This window comes from Bos mutus, chromosome 8 (genome assembly GCF_027580195.1).
Source record: "Bos mutus isolate GX-2022 chromosome 8, NWIPB_WYAK_1.1, whole genome shotgun sequence".
Taxonomy (NCBI): Eukaryota; Metazoa; Chordata; class Mammalia; order Artiodactyla; family Bovidae; genus Bos; species Bos mutus.
In genome coordinates, this window is record NC_091624.1 from 64748195 (window position 1) to 64769187 (window position 20993).

At 38.7% G+C, this 20993-nt stretch overlaps 1 long non-coding RNA gene across 1 annotated transcript; it reads right to left on the reverse strand.

The window, feature by feature from the left end:
• Positions 1-18001: 18001 nt before the first annotated feature.
• On the reverse strand, positions 18002-20499 carry LOC138988981 (uncharacterized). Its single transcript, XR_011465239.1, has 3 exons — positions 20418-20499; positions 18456-18486; positions 18002-18225 (listed from the first exon to the last, which is right to left on the reverse strand). It is a non-coding gene; the product is annotated as an uncharacterized lncRNA (long non-coding RNA).
• Between the last annotated feature and the right edge of the window lie 494 nt (positions 20500-20993).

Below are 20993 nucleotides of genomic sequence, written 5' to 3' on the forward strand. Positions count from 1 at the left end.
AACCTAGATAGCATATTCAAAAGCAGAGACATTACTTTGCCAACAAAGGTCCGTCTAGTCAAGGCTATGGTTTTTCCTGTGGCCATGTATGGATGTGAGAGTTGGACTGTGAAGAAAGCTGAGCGCTGAAGAATTGATGCTTTTGAACTGTGGTGTTGGAAAAGACTATTGAGTGTCCCTTGGACTGCAAGGAGATACAACCAGTCCATTCTGAAGGAGATCAGCCCTGAGATTTCTTTAGAAGGAATGATGCTAAAGCTAAAAGTCCAGTACTTTGGCCACCTCATGTGAAGAGTTGACTCATTGGAAAAGACTGTGATGCTGGGAGGGATTGGGGGCAGGAGGAGAAGGGGACGACAGAGGATGAGATGGCTGGATGGCATCACTGACTCGATTGACGTGAGTCTGAGTGAACTCCAGGAATTGGTGATGGACAGGGAGGCCTGGTGTGCTATGATTCATGGGGTCGCAAAGAGTCAGACACGACTGAGCTACTGAACTGAACTGAAGTACATAAATATTTGGTATTTCTTTGGGAAAAGTGGTTAGTACATATTGTGCACCCTGTTGTCAAATAGACTTTCATTACTTTTATACCCCTTACATCAATGTACAAGATTTTGCATTTGTAACTTAAAATTTTTTGTTATTGTTTAGAACTTGTTGTGGTTCAGTCTCTCAGTCATGTCCAACTCTTTGTGACCAGAGTATGTGCAGCACAACAGGCTTCCCTGCCCTTTGTCATCTCCCGGAGCTTGTTCAAATTCATGTCCATTGAATCAATGACACCATCCAACCATCTCATCCTCTGTCATCACTTCTCCTCCTGCTGTCAATATCTAGGGCTTCCCTGATAGCTCAATTGGTAAAAAGTCTGCCTGCAATGCAGGAAACCCCAGTTCAATTCCTGGGTCAGGAAGATCCACTGGAGAAGAGATAGGCTACCCACTTCACTATTCTTGGGCTTCCCTGCTGGCTCAGCTAGTAAAGAATCTGCCTGCAATGTGCGATACCTGGGTTTGATCCCTGGATTGGGAAGACCCCTGGAGAAAGGATAGGCTACCCACTCCAGTATTCTAGCCTGGAGAATTCCATGGACTGTATAGTCCATGCGGTTGCAGAATCACCTTTTGGAAATGTCAGTTTCTTTCTACACCACTTGTACTTTATTGATGTCTTCATCATTGAAAATTAAAGAAGAGAGAGAAAAAAATGAAACACTTTTCTTTCATACCCAGACACTGTTTGAATAGGATATTCTCTCATTCAGTTTACTATCTGTGGGGTTCATTTGCCAATGTTCCTTTGAAGGACAACTCTTAGCTTTCCAAGTTTTGAATTAAAAGGTATTCTCTCTGTTACCCAAAATTATGTTTCAGATGATTCAGCTGTCAAAACAAGGCTGGGATAAGTGGTCTGTTCTTCACAAGACAAAGGATGAGAGCCACTCGTTTGGCCCCCCAGGGATAGAGAATGAATAGATCTTTATTCTTTTCTTCCTCCTATCACACTCCTGTTCACTGGGCTTCTCTCATGTCTTTTGATTGAAGGAGACAGCTTCTGTTACTGTTCATCAAGTGGAAAAATGACTCTGGTTGGTGTGTTTGGGACTTTGTGTCTCACGCTGCTGGGGTCAGTAAGTGACACCTCCCACTGAGAGGTGTGTTTGCCAGTTTAGTCATTTTCCAAATCAAACCAGGTAACTCTGGGAGCCCTTTATGACTCTGACTCTTTTTTAGGAAAAAGGAAAAAATACTCATATTTGACAACTGGGACTCATTTTATTACTAGCACTTATTGTAAAGTATAGGGTTAATATGTTTATTCAAACTTCCAGTAGCTCAACTTCCTATATAATTTATCTCTTAATCGCATGGAAAGTACTTTTCACATCAAATTTAAGAGAACTGTATTTTATTTCCACTTCAAATATTGATTGGAATTTGACACATTGGATAGTTTGTGTTTGTATACATACACCAATGCCATCATACTTCCAATGCAGCTCTACTGGGAAGTCACACACACAAAAACGCACGGCAAGTATTTTGGGTGTGTGTGGGTATAATGTTGCTTCATTTTTGAGAGCTCTGATTAAACAGACACCTTCTGCAGCAGTGACTTTGTATAGATCTGTACAGATGGGCAGGACTTAAACCAGAGAGGCTGAAAGGACTTTCTGAAAGGAAGCCAAGAAACACATCTTTTCTCCACTGAAAATTTGGGGGAGAAACACATGAAAGTACATGCTATTTGTGTGTACATGCATGCTGGATGTATGTAGATCTTCTACTCCTATTTTTGGTCTTGGAATTATATATGCCATACCTAATATATACTTATTAAGTCTGAAACCTGATACTTATGTAGAAATGTTAAAAAAAATTATGTTTTATTTAACAGAAATGGCTGAATATAGAGCAGTTGTCCCTGCCCTGGCTCTTTGAAATGGCTTTGAACAACTTAGATGCAAATCTCTTAGGTGGTCTAAAGACAATAAAAAGATTACGTCTATTACATTTGTTTGCATTGTTTTCTACCTCATGATCTTTTTCTTTCTCTCTCTCTCTTTTTTTTTTCTGGTGATCATCTCTTCTACCTTAATTCTGGTCCTCTAATATTTTCCCCAGTTGGTTCTTGCTTAAAAAAAAAAAAAAATCCTCTTCTCTACATCCTGTACATTTCTGCTAGATCTCCATATTCTCTGTCCTAGAATCTTCCCTAGATAGGGGATATCATGCAAAACAAAATAGAACTTTTTTTTTAACCCTTTCTGCAGTTCAGAACATGCAGTTTTGCCCAAGGGATTACTGAGTACCCTTGTTTCCTTTTTTTTACTGGATACAAGTACTTCTTACTCTTGCATGAAATCTGAGCCATCGCACAGGTTGGGAGAAGGATTCAACTCACCAACGTCTTTTATTCCTGGGAGAAAAAGTGAAATCAATTTTTCACAGAGTGCTAAGTTATTCTCTTTAAAGATATCTGTTGAGCATCTATTCTAGTTGACCCCATTCTGGGAATAAACATTGATGAATTAGACAGACAAAATTTCTGCCTTCAAAAAGCTTACATTTCAGTGGTGAGGAGACAGACACTAAACAAAATTAAAAAGGGCAAGATAATAAGCTAAGGAGATAAGTATGAGAAAGAAAATAAAATGGAGTAATTTCATAAAATGTGACAGAGTCTTGAAATATGTAGGATTTGGATTACATGTCAGGAGAGATGTATATGAGAAAGCATAATATGTATAACAAATTAACCCACATCTAACAGCTTAAAAGCGTTTATTATATCATGTGATTTTTGTTATATAGGAGTTCAGTACTGACTTAAATGGGTAGTTCTATCTCAGGGTCTCTTAGGAGGTGGCAGGCTTCTGAAAACTTGACTGAGGCTGGAGAATCTTCCAAGATAACTCATTCCCACTATTGCTGGCAGGAGGCCTCGGTTCCTTCCCCCACAGATCTTTCTATAGGAACATACGAGTGTTCTCCTGATATATTAATTGATTTTTCCCCAAACAAATGATCCAGGAGGGTAAGTCAGAGAACAATATTTTTGTTAGCCTTGGAAGTCTTGTGATATCACTTTTATGCATTGCCACACAATTTAATACTGGTGCAAGGTAGGAGGAAACCACTGCAAAGGTGTGAATTCCAGGAAGTGAGGATCCTTTGAGGGTTGAGGGGACATTTTGGAAGCTGACTACCACAGGAAGAGATAGTTGAACTAAGGCCAGAATAATTAGAAAAGATGTGTTAAGTGAATACTTTGGGGGAGGGCATCTCAGATGGTGGGAACAACAGTTCATATGACTCTGAGACAAGGAATAGTTTGTGTTTTCAAGGAATAGATACAAGCTTGGTTTGAGTCATTGGAAATGTTGCATAGGATGAGTCCAAAGAGCAAGGGCCAGATTACACAGGACCTCACAGCAGCTTGGAATATATTCTGAGTATGAGGAGAAGCTGTTGAGGGAGATGTTAAGCAGTCCAATTCAGATCAGTTCAGTCGTGTTGAACAAAAGTACACTTCTAAGAAATTAACTGGACCTGAAAAACTGTAATACTAAAGAGAATGAGTTTAATACTTTTGACTTTGATTCTTGATGGTCATACTGTGCAAATGCATCAAAGATGTGAAGTATAAATATTTATTCTACTGTACTCTGTTGAGTAATAAAACAAAATCAATCCAGGGATTTAAATGTGAAGTATGAGCTTCTCTGAATCAGCCCTCTCCCCCTATTCTGTCACCAGAAAGAGGCTATACTTTTGCCCTGATCATTTATAGGAACCAAAACCTACAGGGAATTTCAGGCAGGAATATACCTATTGAGGTATTTTATAAATGTTTCAAGAATCAGGTTAAATTCCTGTTCAAACAGTTGGGTGTTCTCCCCTTTGTTTGCCATATAGAACGTCATCCACTCCTATTCCTCCAGTTCTTTTTCACGCTGTTAAGAGGCAGGGTTTAACTCATTTTTAGAAAATTCACTTCAGGCATTAAAGAATAGCTCTTTCTTCCCTTGACACCATGTCCCACCCTCTCAGCTCACTGGCCAGTGATGAATCTTGCCCTTAATAATGAGGTTCTAACCTCCAGAGAGAATGCAGCCTTTTATTTTAAATGAGATTGTTCTGCTCTGTTGCTTTGTGCGGGTGCTAAGATTCTGGCTATGGTTCACTGACTGGAAGGGAGGGATGTATTCAGTTTCTCTCTTAGCTACCTGCCATGCCCCTCAAAACATTTTAGCAATAATAGAATGTATTTTATGTACATAAAAATGTTCATAGTCTCTCATCTTGATCCTGTACTCAAAATTAACCTTTGCTCCAGGCCTGCTGGTTTGATGTGACCTTCTTATCTCTTCACTGTTTACATTTCCTTCTTTTTACTTAAGAACAGGGACATTTGACTTTCATACAGAGACTTGCATATAATGTACCATATATTTGTACTCTTCAAATACAAATGTACTACACTTTGTGTGTCTGTATTATTTAAGTATTTCAAACAGTTGAAATGCATCTGCATTGTAGAACTGAGTATCTCCATCTTGGTTCACTCTCCACCTGTGCCCACACTCTACACCCCATGCTCTTAGTCACCAATAAGTATACCGTATACTTGGCTGTCTCCCCTCCTTTGTTCATGTGGTTTGCTCTGGCTGAGAGGTCCTCTAACCTTACCTCTCTTGTGAATTTATATTTCTCTTTCAGTATTCAGTATGAATATCACTTCCCCCGGGAAGCCTTCTCTGATCTCTGTAAGCAGGTCTGTGTCCACTTCCACCATAAACCCATTCTAGGACATTCAGGCTTCTGCAAAGAGCATTTGGTTCTAAGTACCATAATTGCTTAATGGTATAACTCAGTTCATAGTCTCTGAACTATATCATAGGCTCATAAATATTTATCTTAACCAGTCAGCTCAAAGCCATTTTAAGTAATCAGTGTAAAGTGTTTCAAGTGTTTCCAAGCAAATATGCTTCTGTGTCTTTGTTCATTAGAATCTTGTAACAGCTTTAAGAAAAGGAACAACTTCAGGGTGACTGATCTCAAAGGATTTTAAATATACTAAGATGGACAGTAACACTGAGGAAGATGGAGGTTTATCTTATGTGGCAATTGTTCTCATCATGTATCACCCATTGGGAAATTAGCAAACATGATACTTGCGAGTCCATCTTCTGTTGTGTACAGTTGTTTAGATTATGTGACAGTAAACAAATGCCAACTCAGATCTCTCGGCATTCTATAAAGTAAATATGGTTAATAATCACACAGAGAGAGTGAGCCTTGACTTTTAAAATGGGATACAGGCTGTGGAGTTTGAGGTCCTCTGAGGGAAGACTGGCAGAGATGATGAAGTGGACTCTGACTGAAGAGCTTCCCTGGGACTTTTGAATGTCTCTGTGACAAGAAGGAGCTTCAGTACACAGTATTTGGGGAAGTCATCATCTGTTTACTTTCCTCTGTGTGTGTGTGTTTATTCATTAATTCAACAATCATCTACCAAGCTCTCCTCATGGGCAGCCACTGCGCTGGGTACAGTGATGAATGAGACAGAAGTATATTATCCCCATGTTGCTTCCAGTCTAGAATGGAAGACTGAATGATTGGAATGGATAACATGAATAATTTGTGTACTATCCTTTTACTAAATACCATAAAGTAGTATTCAGAGGTGATAAGGATATCACCTGATATGATAATGGATAGGGTATTAACTCAATGGGAGCTCTTAGAGCTTTTCTATGGAGGTGACATTTAAGTTGAATTTTAAAGGATAAGGTAATCAGGCAAAGGCAGTTATGTCCCCAGAATGGGATATGGGGAGGAGAAGGACAGGTAGGCCAGGATGGGGAAGAGAGATCGAGCTCCAGGTGGGTGAAACAGTTCCTTGGGCCCTCTCCATGAATGAGTTTGCTATAAATGACAGACAGGGTTAGCTTTCTTGCTTTTTTTTTTTTGAAAGTTTGAATTATGTGGAATTAAAATTGACTTTTGGCATGACTTTTTATTTTTGCAGGAAATAAGAAGGATATGATATCCAAAGAATTAAAACTTTATTCATTAATCAAAACAGAACACACTAAAACTATATGCTTCTATGCTCATTCTACCATTTATGGAGAGAGTTAGGAAGGGAGAGAAAGAGACATAAAAGGAAAGATAGGATTCCTAGAAGGAATTACTGGAGGGGCAAAGGGGCAGAAAGAGAAGATAGCAGAATAAAATATGAATAGGGCAACGCATTTTTGTATCAGCAATTAAAAAATGATTTTGTCCTTTCTTACTGGAACATTGTTTTAGATTAGTATTTTTTTATTCTTTCATGATATAAAAATTACAAGGGTAGTCTGTGTTCACAGTCCTCTATTTTGACATCTTCAAATAAATTATTTTCCAGATTTCAGTGCCTAGACAACATAATTTTGAGAGCAGGAAAAAATGAAGGCAAGGGTCCACACAGGCTTCTGTTCACTAGTACTGTGCAGTGGGATGCAAAGAGAAGAGCCAGATTATGAAAATAGCCAGGAAATACCAAATATCCTCGGATTCTGTGTTTGGCTGCAGTAGAGTCCTTAGGTTTGAGAAGTCTGACAGGCTTCAAGCACTCACAGCATTGGCACTGGTGATAGACACCAGTTCCCTTTCTCTAACAGGAGAGGGTCCAAGCACAGCACAGTTGACACTCAATGATATGATAAGTTACTTATCTTCAGAGGGAAATCAGGCGCAACATCCGTTGATGATACTCATCAGTTTTGAATTTTAATTGAGTGGGTCACTTGAATTTAAAATACGGGGATAAGAAAGCTGTGGTACATATACACAATGGAGTATTACTCACCCATTAAAAAGAACACATTTGAATCAGTTCTAATGAGGTGGATGAAACTGGAGCCTATTATACAGAGTGAAGTAAGCCAGAAAGAAAAACACCAATACAGTATACTAATGCATATATATGGAATTTAGATGGTAACGACAACCCTGTATGCGAGACAGCAAAAGAGACACAGATGTATAGAACAGTCTTTGGACTCTGTGGGGGGTGGGTGGGAATGATTTGGGAGAATGGCATTAAAACATGTATAATATCATATAAAAAATAAAAAAGTAAAATATGGGGATAAAAAGAGGTGAGAGAGAAAGAATGGTCTCTGGTTAGGAAAGGTGATGGTGTAAGGGAAGAACTGCAACAGTAAATAGCCAAACAGTAAATAGTCAACTGTTGGATATTAGAAAGGAAAATGTGAGTACACAAAAGATGTTTATTTTTGCTATTTAATACCAAGGGGATTTGTTCCTGATGCTTGAGCATTTGTTCTAGTGTTATGAATAGCCCTAGTCGCGTATTATGGAGGAGTAAAAGCAATTATTAATAAAAGAGGGTTGAACATCTTTTAAAAACAGATGTTTGAAAATGTATGAGGTGGATGAGGAGCGATTAGAAAATTAGTGAAACTGGAATCAAGGATGTCTTGAACTGGGTTAACTTGATATATGTACTCAGGTAGGACAATAAAGCAATAGCTACTTTGCACATATGTTCACTTACACATCCCCAAGTGTCACCCATTTCAAAGAGGATTTTAAAAATCAGTCTTACTAATTTATAGGTCCATCTCTTATCCAAATGATTCATCTAAAGGATATAAGAGAAAACAAGTTTAATAAACTGCATAAGGAAATTAATGTCAGTAAGATAACCCTATGCTGAGTACATCATGAGAAACGCTGGACTGGAAGAAACACAAGCTGGAATCAAGATTGCCGGGAGAAATATCAATAACCTCAGATATGCAGATGACACCACCCTTACGGCAGAAAGTGAAGAGGAACTAAAAAGCCTCTTGATGAAAGTGAAAGTGGAGAGTGAACAAGTTGGCTTAAAGCTCAACATTCAGAAAACAAAGATCATGGCATCCGGTCCCATCACTTCATGGGAAATAGATGGGGAAACAGTGGAAACAGTGTCAGACTTTATTTTTCTGGGCTCCAAAATCACTACAGATGGTGACTGCAGCCATGAAATTAAAAGACGCTTACTCCTTGGAAGGAAAGTTATGACCAACCTAGATAGCATATTCAAAAGCAGAGACGTTACTTTGCCAACAAAGGTCCGTCTAGTCAAGGCTCTGGTTTTTCCTGTGGTCATGTATGGATGTGAGAGTTGGACTGTGAAGAAGGCTGAGCACTGAAGAATTGATGCTTTTGAACTGTGGTGTTGGAGAAGACTCTTGAGAGTCCCTTGGACTGCAAGGAGATCCAACCAGTCCATTCTGAAGGAGATCAGCCCTGGGATTTCTTTGGAAGGAATGATGCTGAAGCTGAAACTCAAGTACTTTGGCCACCTCATGTGAAGACTTGACTCATTGGAAAAGACTCTGATGCTGGGAGGGATTGGGGGCAGGAGGAGAAGGGGACGACAGAGGATGGGATGGCTGGATGGCATCACTGACTCGATGGACGTGAGTCTGAGTGAACTTCGGGAGTTGGTGATGGACAGGGAGGCCTGGCGTGCTGCGATTCATGGGGTCGCAAAGAGTCGGACATGACTAAGCTACTGAACTGAACTGAACTGAAGATAACCCTCTCTGTGACTACTGTAGGACATCTTGGTATCATTACCCTCAAAGAAAATTTAAAATTACAAAATAATTTTTTACATTTTAGATAGATATTTTATAAGTAATACATGAGTGACTTTATTAATCTTTATATTTTTTCTTTGTGTCAGAAAAGTTCTAATTCATCTTTTCCCTTAATTCGTATTGAAATAATAAAGATCCCACACTTAGATTTAAGATAGCCAAGTGGGTGTTTCGTATTATAAAAATATCTTTCTTTGTTCTCATCCAAATTAAATGTGTTTCTTTGTTAAAGCACCTTGTGGTAAGATTTAAATATTCTTTCTCTAGTATTAATGAGAAATGTTACACCCACACACACACAACCAACATGCTTCTAAGAATTTTTTTTAATTTGGCATTAAATGGATTTTGAACCCTATCATAGAAATCTCTGCTTTTGGACACAAAAGCTAGAAGATGGAATACTTTTATAATTGGGAAGAAAGGGAGGCAGAAATGAAGCTTCAGGGAAAGGCCGAGAGATGTGACGGTTATGTGTGCAGCTCAGAAGTACACATGTCTAGGTTCTTCCTCAGGCTCCATTCAAGGGCTGCCTTGAACAAGTCACTCAAACTTTCCTAGTCTCAGTTTCCTTATCTGCAATCTGGGTGATAGTGGTTCTTACCTCATAGGGGTTTTGTAAGGATCAAATAAGTGAATGTAAATCTCACATAGAGACTGCACGTGGCATAGACTCATCCACTGTCAGTCTCATCTGTTATTCTCTTCTAAGAGGAGGGCTATTCCTATGCTGATGTGAGGACTTCCCTGTGGGCTCCTTAATGCGACTACAGAAATAGCACTCACTCTTTTGTTTCCTGGTTATATCAGACAGCTGCGAAGGTAAGAGGTGGAGGCCACTTTTGTCAGAATGCATTCTCGTCTCCACCCTCTAGACAGAGCACACCATCCCACAATGTCGTTTTCTTATTCAGCTCTTAACCCTTTATCACTTTTGCTACTTCAGAATCTTAGGAATTGAATCAGAGGTAATAGCATTAACTGTGTGAGGCAGAACAAGGGAGTAGTGAATAGTTCGACTTAGAGCAGGGAAGAGGGTTGCGTCTGAGATCTGAGGTAGTTATTTCCTTGTCTGGTTCTGTGGCCCTTGTACATATCCACAGCATGTTATTTCTGGACTCACTGTGATTATGACAAAATTAACATACAGTTTTGCTTATCTCCTCTATGCAGAACAATCTTAAGTGCTCTGGAGTATAGAGAGGTAAATAAGATCACTTAGCCTAAAGAATGTGTCATCCCAAACATATACATGTTAACTGACAGTTTCACAGAAATCTGTGTTAAATGTCTTGAGAATTATGGCTCAAAGAATTGAAAGATGAACTAGATTGAGATAAGCCCAGAAATAGTCCTACCTTTTGGAACTTTTCTTTCTTGTGCTCTTGGAAATAAATTTCAAGCAAAATAGACAGTCTTTTGACCACACCATCTCCTGTTCATTTTTAAAATTTAATTTTAATACAATTAACCACAAAGAAGAAAAAATACTCATAGATTTGATTACTGTAACTTTTTAAAAGTATTTTTAATTGTAAGCAAACTAAGTCCGGATATTTGGAAGGAAGTTAACTAAATTATAATGACAAGTAAATGAAATAAGATGCAGTTATTAAAAATGATACTTATAAAACATGACATAATGTTAAGTGAAATCAAAATTATAATAGTTTTAAAAAGAAGAGAAATAAGACAATGCTGCTGCTGCTGCTAAGTTGCTTCAGTCGTGTCTGACTCTGTGCGACCCCATAGACGGCAGCCCACACTGGACTGGGTTGCCATTTCCTTCTCCAATGCAGGAAAATGAAAAGTGAAAGTGAAGTTGCTCAGTCGTTTCTGACTCTTAGCAACCCCATGGACTGCAACCTACCAGGCTCCTCTGTCCATGGGATTTTCCAGGCAAGAGTACTGGAGTAGGGTGCCATTGCCTTCTCCAAAGACAATGCTAGTGAGTGTTAAATGTAGGATTATAGTGATTTTTAGTTTTTTGCGGTTTTCCTTAAAACCATTAAAGTTCTTAAAAATATAGTTTTAAAATAAAACTGAGGAAATCAGGTACCCAACTAAAATTACTGTCAACAGGAAATAAGTTTACAAATCCATCAGTTCAGTTCAGTTCAGTCACTCAGTCCTGTCGACTCCTTGTGACCCTATGGACTGCAGCATGCCAGGCTTCCCTGTCCTTCACCATCTCCTGGAGCTTGCTCAAACTCATCTCCATCAAGTCCATGATGCCATCCAACCATCTCATCCTCTGTCATCTCTTCCTCCTGCCTTCAATCTTTCCCAGCATCAGGGTCTTTTCAAATGAGTCAGTTCTTCACATCAGGTGGCCAACATATTGGAGCCTAAGCTTTAGCATCAGTCCTTCCAATGAATATTCAGGACTGATTTCCTTTAGGATGGACTGGTTGGATCTCCTTGCAGTCCAAGGGACTCTCAAGAGTCTTCTCAATACCACAGTTCAAAAGCATTGATTCTTTGGTGCTCAGCTTTCTTTATAGTCCAAATTTCACATCTATACATTGGAAAAACCATAGCTTCGACTAGACAGACCTTTGTCAGCAAAGTAATGTCTCTGCTTTTGAATATGCTGTCTAGGTTGGTCATAACTTTTCTTCCAAGGAGCAAGCATCTATTAATTTCATGGCTGCAGTCACCATCTGCAGTCATTTTGGAGCCCAGAAAAATAAAGTCTGTCACTGTTTCCATTGTTCCCCCATCTATTTGCCATGAAGTGATGGGACCAGATGCCATGATCTTAGTTTTCTGAATGTTGAGTTTTAAGCCAGTTTTTTCCACTGTCCTCTTTCACTTTCATCAAGAGGCTCTTTAGTTCCTCTTAACTTTCTGCCATAAGGCAGATGTTATCTGCGTATCCAAGCTTATTGATATTTCTCCGAGCAATCTTGATTCCAGCTTGTGCTTCACGCAGCCTGACATTTCGCATGATGTACTCTGCATAGAAGTTAAATAAGCATGGTGACAATATACGCCTTTTCATGCTCCTTTCCAATTTAGAACCAGTCTGTTGTTCCAAGTCCAGTTCTAACTGTTGCTTCTTGACCTGCATACAGACTTCTCAAGAGGCAGGTCAGGTGGTCTGGTATTCCCATCTCTTTCAGAATTTTCCACAATTTGTTGTGATCCATACAGTCAAAGGCTTTGGAATACTCAATAAAGCAGAGGTAAATGTTTTTCTGGTATTCTCTTGCTTTTTCAATGATCCAGTAGATGGTGGCAATTTGATCTCTGGTTCCTCTGCCATTTCTAAATGCAGCTTGAACATCTGGAAGTTCACGGTTCAGGTACTGTTGAAGCGTGGCTTGGAGATTTTGAGCATTACTTTACTAGCGTGTGAGATGAGTGCAATTGTGTGGTAGTTTGAGCATTCTTTGGCATTGCCTTTCTTTGGGACTGGAATGAAAACTGACCTTTTCCAGTCCTGTGGCCACTGCTGAGTTTTCCAAATTTGCTGGCATTTTGAGTGTAGCACTTTCACAGCATCATCTTTCAGGATTTGAAATAGCTCAACTGGAATTCCATCACCTCCACTAGCTTTGTTTGTAGTGATGCTTCCTAAGGCTCACTTGACTTCGCATTCTAGGATGTCTGGCTGTAGGTGAGTGATCACACCATCGTGATTATCTGGGTTGTGAAGATCTTTTTTGTACAGCTCTTCTGTGTATTCTTGCCACCTCTTCATAATATCTTCTGCTTCTGTTAGGTCCATACCATTTCTGTCCATAATGATCATTACAAACCCATAATGATCCCCAAAATAGTAATAAGTCTGTAATTTTAAAAATTGAACTATATTTTATTTACAATGTTGTATTAGTTGCAGGTGTACAGCATAGTGATTCATTTTATTTGCAGATTATATTACATGTTATTACAAGATGTTGGGTATAATTCTCTGTGCTACAGAGCAAATCCTTGTTGCTTATTGTGTATTTTATATATAGTAGCTGTATCTGTTAATCCCATACTCCTAATTTGTTGCTTTCCCCCTCACTCTGCCCTTTGCTAATAACCATGAGTTTGTTTGCTGTGTCTGTGAATTTCTGTTTTGTATACAGATTCATTTAGACTTCACATAGAAGTACTGTCATATAGTACTTATACATATTTGTCTTTCTGTATGACTTAATTCACCAAGCATAATAATCTCTAGGTCTAGCCAATATTGCTGCAAATGGCAATATTTCTTTTTTGTGGCTGTGTAGGACTCTGTTTTACATGCATACATACACATCTTCTTAAGCCAATCATCTGTTGATGGGCACTCAGATTACTTCAATGTTTTGGTTATTATAAATAGTGTTTTTAGTCTATAATTTCTAAGAGTACATTCTGGATACTGAAACCAGGGAAAATTTCTTTACCCTTTTGATTCTCAGATTTCGTTTCTGTAAAATACCCTGTGAATGTTGGAATGATTAAATATGATAATGCATGTACACTTACCATGGCACCTGGCAGTCAGTAGTCACACAAAAATCTTAATTTAATGAGTTCGTGTATTTAGAAGTATTTATGTAATTAATTAAAATATAAAAAAATTTTTAAAGGATAGAAATTCTAAGTGAAATTCCTATAATGTAAATACCAATTTATCATTATCATAAAAATAATTTATTTTTGAATAAAAGCATATGAAGTAAGAGGAAACTTTTCTCAATGTACAAAATTCAGATCATGAATAGATACAAAAATCTAGATGGATATAATTCATGTGGACAGTGGAGGTACCTGCTTGAAAGGTTACTGCTAAACAAGTACAGATAAGGGACAGCCAGGGGGTCAAGAGCTCATACTCTAAGCCAGGCTACCTGGGTTCAAGTCCCTATTTGGCTACATACACTCAAACGCCCTACCTAACTTCAGTTTCATCATCTGTAGAGCAGGATTAATAATAGCACTGACTTGATACTGTTGTAGTAGGAATTAAGTGAATGAATATGTGCAAAGATCTGAGAGCAACACTTGGTGCATTAATGAGCGCCTTGTACTTTAACTAGAAAATGTGATTATGAAGTTTTAGCCACCTTGTAAGTTTGTTTCCATAATTTCAGTCATTCATCCACTTTTGATGAGAAGCCACTTAACGATGTTAATAAAATAAAATACCATTCTTGGAAAATGTAAGTCCTAATGCTTTCAGAAGTGAATATCTTCAGATGTGCCTTCTTGAGGTGTAAAGATGCATTGAATGAGTATGAGCAAATCATTATATAGAGCAGTTTAACACATGTGGCATATTACCCTCCCCCAGTTGTTTATCTCATAAAGAAATATCACTTCATCCTCAGGAACTGAAGCCATCAGACCTCTGGATAAGAATTAAAACAGTTCACTCTGTTACCAGTTTATTAGCTAGAATGAAGGAGTATTGACTATCAAATGATATTACCAAAAGACTCACCAGCACTCTGCTTATCTCAACTTTAAAAATCAGCAAGCATTCAGGAGCACACAACACAAAGATGCATTCATTTGTAGTTACAGATTTTATGAAAGAATTTTCCTGAGGATTTCTATAGATATACAATTTCTGTAAATATACAATTTCTCTTGGTGTAAATCAATTTCATTTAGATAAGTTTGTATATATAAATATGTAAAGAAATGGGTCTCATAGCTCAATCAGATCCAATCATTTACTATTATAATGAAAAATATTTTCTATGTAATATTGTAGTCATCACTATCAGTTCAGTTCAGTTGCTCAGTTGGGTCCAACTCTTTGTGACCCCTTGGACTGCAGCATGCCAGGCTTCCCTGTCCATCACCAACTCCCGGAGCCTGCCCAAACTCAGGTCCATCACATCAGTGATGCCATTCAACTCTCTCATCCACTGTCGCCCCCTTCTCCTCCTGCCTTCAATCTTTCCCAGCATCAGGGTCTTTCCCAATGAGTTGGTTCTTCGCATCAGGTGGCCAAAGTATTGGAGTTCCAGCTTCGGCATCAGTCCTTCCAATGAATTTTCAGGACTGACTTCCTTTAGGATGGACTGGTTAGATCTCCTTGCAGGCCAAGGGACTCTCAAGAGTCTTCTCCAACACCACAGTTCAAAACCATCAATTCTTTGGTGCTCAGCTTTCTTTATAGTCCAACTTTCACATCCATACATGACCACCGGAAAAACCAAAGCTTTGACTAGACGGACCTTTGTTGGTACAGTAATGTCTCTGCTTTTTAATATGCTGTCTAGGTTGGTCATAACTTTTCTTCTGAGGAGCAAGCGTCTTTTAATTTCATGGCTGCTGTCACCATCTGCAGTCATTTTGGAGCCCCCAAAATAAGTCTGTCACTGCACTGTTTCCCCATCTATTTGCCATGAAGTGATGGGACCAGATGCCATGATCTTAGTTTTCTGAATGTTGAATTTTAAGCCAACTTTTTCTCTTTCCTCTTTCACTTTCATCAAGAGGCTCTTTAGTTCTTCTTCGCTTTCTGCCATAACGGTGAAGTCATCTGTGTTTCTGAGGTTATTGATATTTTTCCTGGCAATCTTGATTCTAGCTTGTGCTTCATCCAGCCTGGCATTTCACATGATGTACTCTGAATATAAGTTAAATAAGTAGGGTGACAATATACAGCCTTGACATACCCCGATCATCACTATCACATGGATTTTTTGACCTTCTATTCAGCCCATGGCATGAAGGTTTTCACCACATCAGCACAAGATCACTATTTTGCTCCCAACTTTCTCTTATTTCCCTTTTTTATCAGATGACCCCAGCATCTGTTGAGTTATCCTGTTTGACAACACAGGGTCCATCTTCTCCTCCATCTTCTTTACACTGTACCCACTCACTTCCCACCCAGTCAGATAGCATATTCTCAAAAGTCTCTCCCTTAAATATTTGTTATCCTGTTAAAGAACTCATCATTTTTTATCTGTACCACTATAGCACTTTGCTACCTATTTCTCCCTCTAATGTCTATTGGATTACTTTAGAAGATGATCTTGGAACAACTCTTCTAAAATGCCGATCTAATTCAAGGCCAAATATTTCCCATATTGCTCTGCAAAACACTCACTCGAATGTCAGAGATGTTACATTTTGGAAATTCTGGTTTAAATATTGTTAAACATGTTTCTTCATTGTAAGATTAATCAGGGCTTTTGGGATTTGTACATTATACTATCCAAAGGGTGGGATTTTTTGTTTGTTTTGTTTTGTTTTTGGCCATGCCTCACAACATGTGGCATCTTAGTTCCCTGACTGGGGATGGAACCTGAGCCTCACGGAAGCCAGGAAAGTCCCTCAGAAGATGTCTTAGTATATAACTTATGTAAATTTTACTGAACTATAGTGACCAAAAACTTCTTTCTTAGAAGTACAGAGAGGACTGGTGGCCTGCGGAATGTACTTTGTGAAATACTATTTTGTTTGCCTCTCCAAATCCACATTAACCTGTAGGATAAAGGGCAACTTCTTTAACATAACAAGAGCCTCTCAGCCTCCTGCTACCACCTCATCCTCACTGCACCTGCTCTATAAACCTTCTGTTCTGACCCTGTCAAACTAATCAGAAAAGGAGTACATCAAGGCTGTGTATTGTCACCCTACTTATTTAACTTATATGCAGAGTACATCATGTGAAATGCCAGGTTGGATGAAGCACAAGCTGGAATCAAGATTGCCAGGAGAAATATCAATAACCTCAGATATGCAGATGAAACCACCCGTATGGCAGAAAGCGAAGAAGAACTAAAGAGCCTCTTGATGAAGGTGAAAGAGGAGAGTGAAAAAGCTGGCTTTAAAGCTCAACATTCAGAAAACTAAGATCATGGTATCTGGTCCCATCACTTCATGGCAAATAGATGGGGAAACAATGGAAACAGTGACAGACTTTTTTGGGGGGGCTCCAAAATGACTGCAGATGGTGACAGCAGCCATGAAATTAAAAGATGCTTGCTCCTTGGAAGAAAAGCTATGATAAACCCAGACAGCGTAATAAAAAGCAGAGACATTACTTTGCCAACGAAGGTCCATCTAGTCAAAGCTACGGTTTTTCCAGTAGTCATGTATGGATGTAAATTTGGACTATAAAGAAAGCTGAGCAGTGAAGAATTGATGGTTTTGAACTGTTGTGTTGGAGAAGGCTCTTGAGAGTCCCTTTGACTGCAAGGAGATCCAACCAGTCCATCCTAAAGAAAATCAGTCTTGAATATTCATTGGAAGGACTGATGCTGAAGCTGAAACTCCAGTTCTTCGGCCACCTGATACAAACAACCAACTCATTGGAAAAGACCCTGATGCTGGGAAAGATTGAAGGCAGGAGGAGAAGAGGACAACAGTGGATGAGATAGTTGAATGGCATCACTGACTCAATGGACATGAGTTTGAGCAAGCTCTGGGAGTTGGTGATGGACAGGGAAGCCTGGCATGCTACAGTCCATGGGGTTGCAAAGAGTCAACATACCTGAGTGACTCAACTGAACTGAACTGTCAAACTATATCTAGACCCAATGTTCTGTGTATTGTCAAGCCTTGCATGCCCTGCTCTCTCTCTACCTGAAATGCTTTCTCTTATCTTGTCTGTTTGGTGAACTCTGCTTTATCCTTCAAGATGAAGGATGGGGTACAAATGACACCTACTTTGTAAAACATTCCTGGACCGACCCATGCAGTCAGTCTCTTTCTCCTCCATACTTGTTGGTACTTATTTCTCTTGTAGTTCTAATCAAATTTTATTAAAAGTAAAATATTTGTACATAGTCCCATTTCTGTGCCAGACGGTGTGCTCCATCACTTAGTCGTGTCTGACTCTTTGCAACTCCATGGACTGTAGCCCACCAGGTTCCTCTGTCCATGGAATTTTCCGGGCAAGAATACTGGAGAGGGTTGCCATTTCCTGTTCCAGAGAGTCTTCCAGACCTGCATCTCTTGCATTGGCAGATGGATTGTTTACCACTGCATGACCTGGGAAGCTATGTGCCAGGATAGGGGTCCTTTAGTGGCCAGTATTCTTTGATCCTGTGCTCTGGCCTCTGGTCCATGGTTGGTGCTCAATAAAGAAAGGAATAGTGCTTCTGTAGAAATAAGTGGACACCCTATTGTCAGAGGAGAGAGATGCTATGTAATCAAGTTAGGACTGCAGTGAAATCACAGAGGCAAAGCTGTGATTGCTAATTAATATGTGGCAACTTCAGACATGAAAACATAGCAGAAATAGCATCTGTATTCCAATGTCATTGTCTACTAAAAGAGATGTCCTCAAGTCAAATGGAGAGCGTTAGTTACATTCCAGGTTACATCTTACCTTTTATTCTGCTTTCCTGGTCACCATATCTCTGAATAAAAGAGAAAAGAACAGAAGCACATTCACAGATACTGAAATCATTATTGAATATGTCACATCTCAGATTGTGGAAGATCAAAGGAGAAATAATAAATAGGTTTTTTTCTCCTTTAGATGTAATCACTCACTCTCGCTTGGCTATAAATCATTCATTTTTGAAATCAAGGTAATTGTGGTGATAGCTGTCTATAAGAAACAAACAGCAGAGTTGACTCTCTCAGGAGAAAGCATATTCAAAGAATGAATTTACTCAGAATAACATTAGAGCTTTTACAATTAAAAGGGGCATACAGAATCCATATTATTACATGTAAGAAATGATGCTGGAACAGGATAAAAGACTTCCTCACGTCAGATTTTATAGGTTGTGAAGGTTTATGCACATTTAAAAATATAACCCAAATAAGACTAGAGAAATAAAGCAATGCAGACTTTAAGCTCATCAGGCAAAATAATATTGTTAAACGTTCATCTCTCCTTTTTTACTCATTTGTGTGGAGCAGATGTCTTTTAAGTAATTTTTACTCTAGCTGATATTTTAGGTTGGTAGGTTGTTTTAGCCAAGATCCATGAAGAAGTTACCAAGGAATAATTTAGGAAGAGATGGGTGGTGTCTATGAATTGGGGCAGGTTGGGTGAATGTTTGGTCAGCCAATGGGATTGATGGTGAATCACCATCTTGTAAAAGTTTTGCAGAATGAATCTAAAGCATTCTACAGAAGCAAAATGGTTGAGAGATGGGGTGCTGGGAAGGCAGACATGAACAGAGGTGGTCATGTTCCACCTCTGGTCATGTTTGGTCATGTTTGCTTAGAGCAGGCCCAGCCGGTGGATTGGTGGAAGCTCTAAGGATTTTGATGTAATCCTTTGTGAACTAAGTTGGGCTGGCTAAAAGGACACAGCTCCAGGGCTGCAGAAAGCAGTGTACTCCTACAAAGGGTGTGGTCTTGCTGGAATGAGGGCTGTCTATGAAAGAGGGAGGGGCTCTCTTTTGCTATTTGGGTAATGTCAGCTAACCTTATCTGAAGGAGAGATAGAAGGGATAGTTCATTTTTTCTCCTGTCCTTACCTCCTCTGCACTTTAGAGGCTGCATGATTTGATCTTACCATTTTCAAAAATACAGAAACAGTAAAAATTAAAACCAGATCAGTAAAATAGTATTTATTAAGAATTTACTGTGCCCATAAGAAGAGTTCATGAATTAGGGGCTTTCAAACTCCAAACTGATGTAAAGCTTACAGAATGGCTTGTAAAGTGAAAATGATGAAATGGTTTAGTCTGTACAGTGATTGGTTTTTATAGTGGGGGTTTCTCCAAGGAAGGATTAAATGTGATTATCTTATACTTTTAGATAGGTGACTTTAATTTATCTTACGATTGAAATCTGAAAGAATAAAGAAACTCAAAATTAGCTTGTATCTAAATTTTCCTTTAGGGGAGGTGAAGGTTCTAATTTTAAAAATCAAAATTCTGTGTTATAATGAATTAATATTATACTTAAACTTTTATATATTTAGGTATCTTTTTTAAAGCTCCCAAGTATAAAGGACAGTATTGTGGCATTGAAAGCAATGAAGAAGACAGTGTTTACTCTCAAGCACTTATTGTCTTATAGGGAAGATGAGCACAAAATTACTAGACTAATTTATCAGAAGGTAAGATTAGTGCTCTATTAGGGAAGTTCAGATGAGAAAGTGAAGAATTATAACTGGTGAGTGAAGAAAAATAAGCATCAGCTTTTTGTCTTTCTGATTTCCTGAACACAAGTAGCATATATCAAGAATATTTGCAGATCAGAAGTGTCTTCCTCTAGTATTTATAAAGCCGGCAGAAAGCTGTGATATGGTATTAGTAGGTTGTTCTCAAATTTTTCTCTTCAAGCAAAACATTAAAAGGAAACTTTCTCCAAAATGCAAGAATACCTGTGTTGTCTCCCATTCTTCCTTCCAGCTATTCTGCTGTTTCCCCTGTCTCAGGACCTTTTTGTTTGCACCTGCAATTCTGTCCCCATGCTCTTGGCTCCTGCACGGTACTCTGCTGACTGTTTCTCATGTTTCACATCCCAGCTTAAATGTCTCTTCCTAGAAAAGGTTCCTATTTACAGCATTTATTCACGTCCACCATTACACGTCAAAGCACTACTTGAGAGGAAGAACCCTTGCCTATTTTGTTCACTAATATATCCCTAAAGAAGGCGTAAGAAATAATGTATACTTAATATGTATATTTTAAATGAATAGATGAATACATCTCTTCAAGTGTTTATCCCTACATTAGATTATATATAAGCTTCTTAAGTGCAGGGTAAATGTCTTTTTTGCTCATGCTAATATACCTAGAACAGTGCCTAGTTTAAGGAAGATTGTCAAGAAATATTTTTTAAAGATGGAAATGAATTAATCAAAGTCTAGTTAAAGTAAAAAGCAAAATGAGCAATAACAATAACAAAAGCTTATGATCCTACCATTGGGTTGCCAGTAGGTATAATTTTAAAAAAT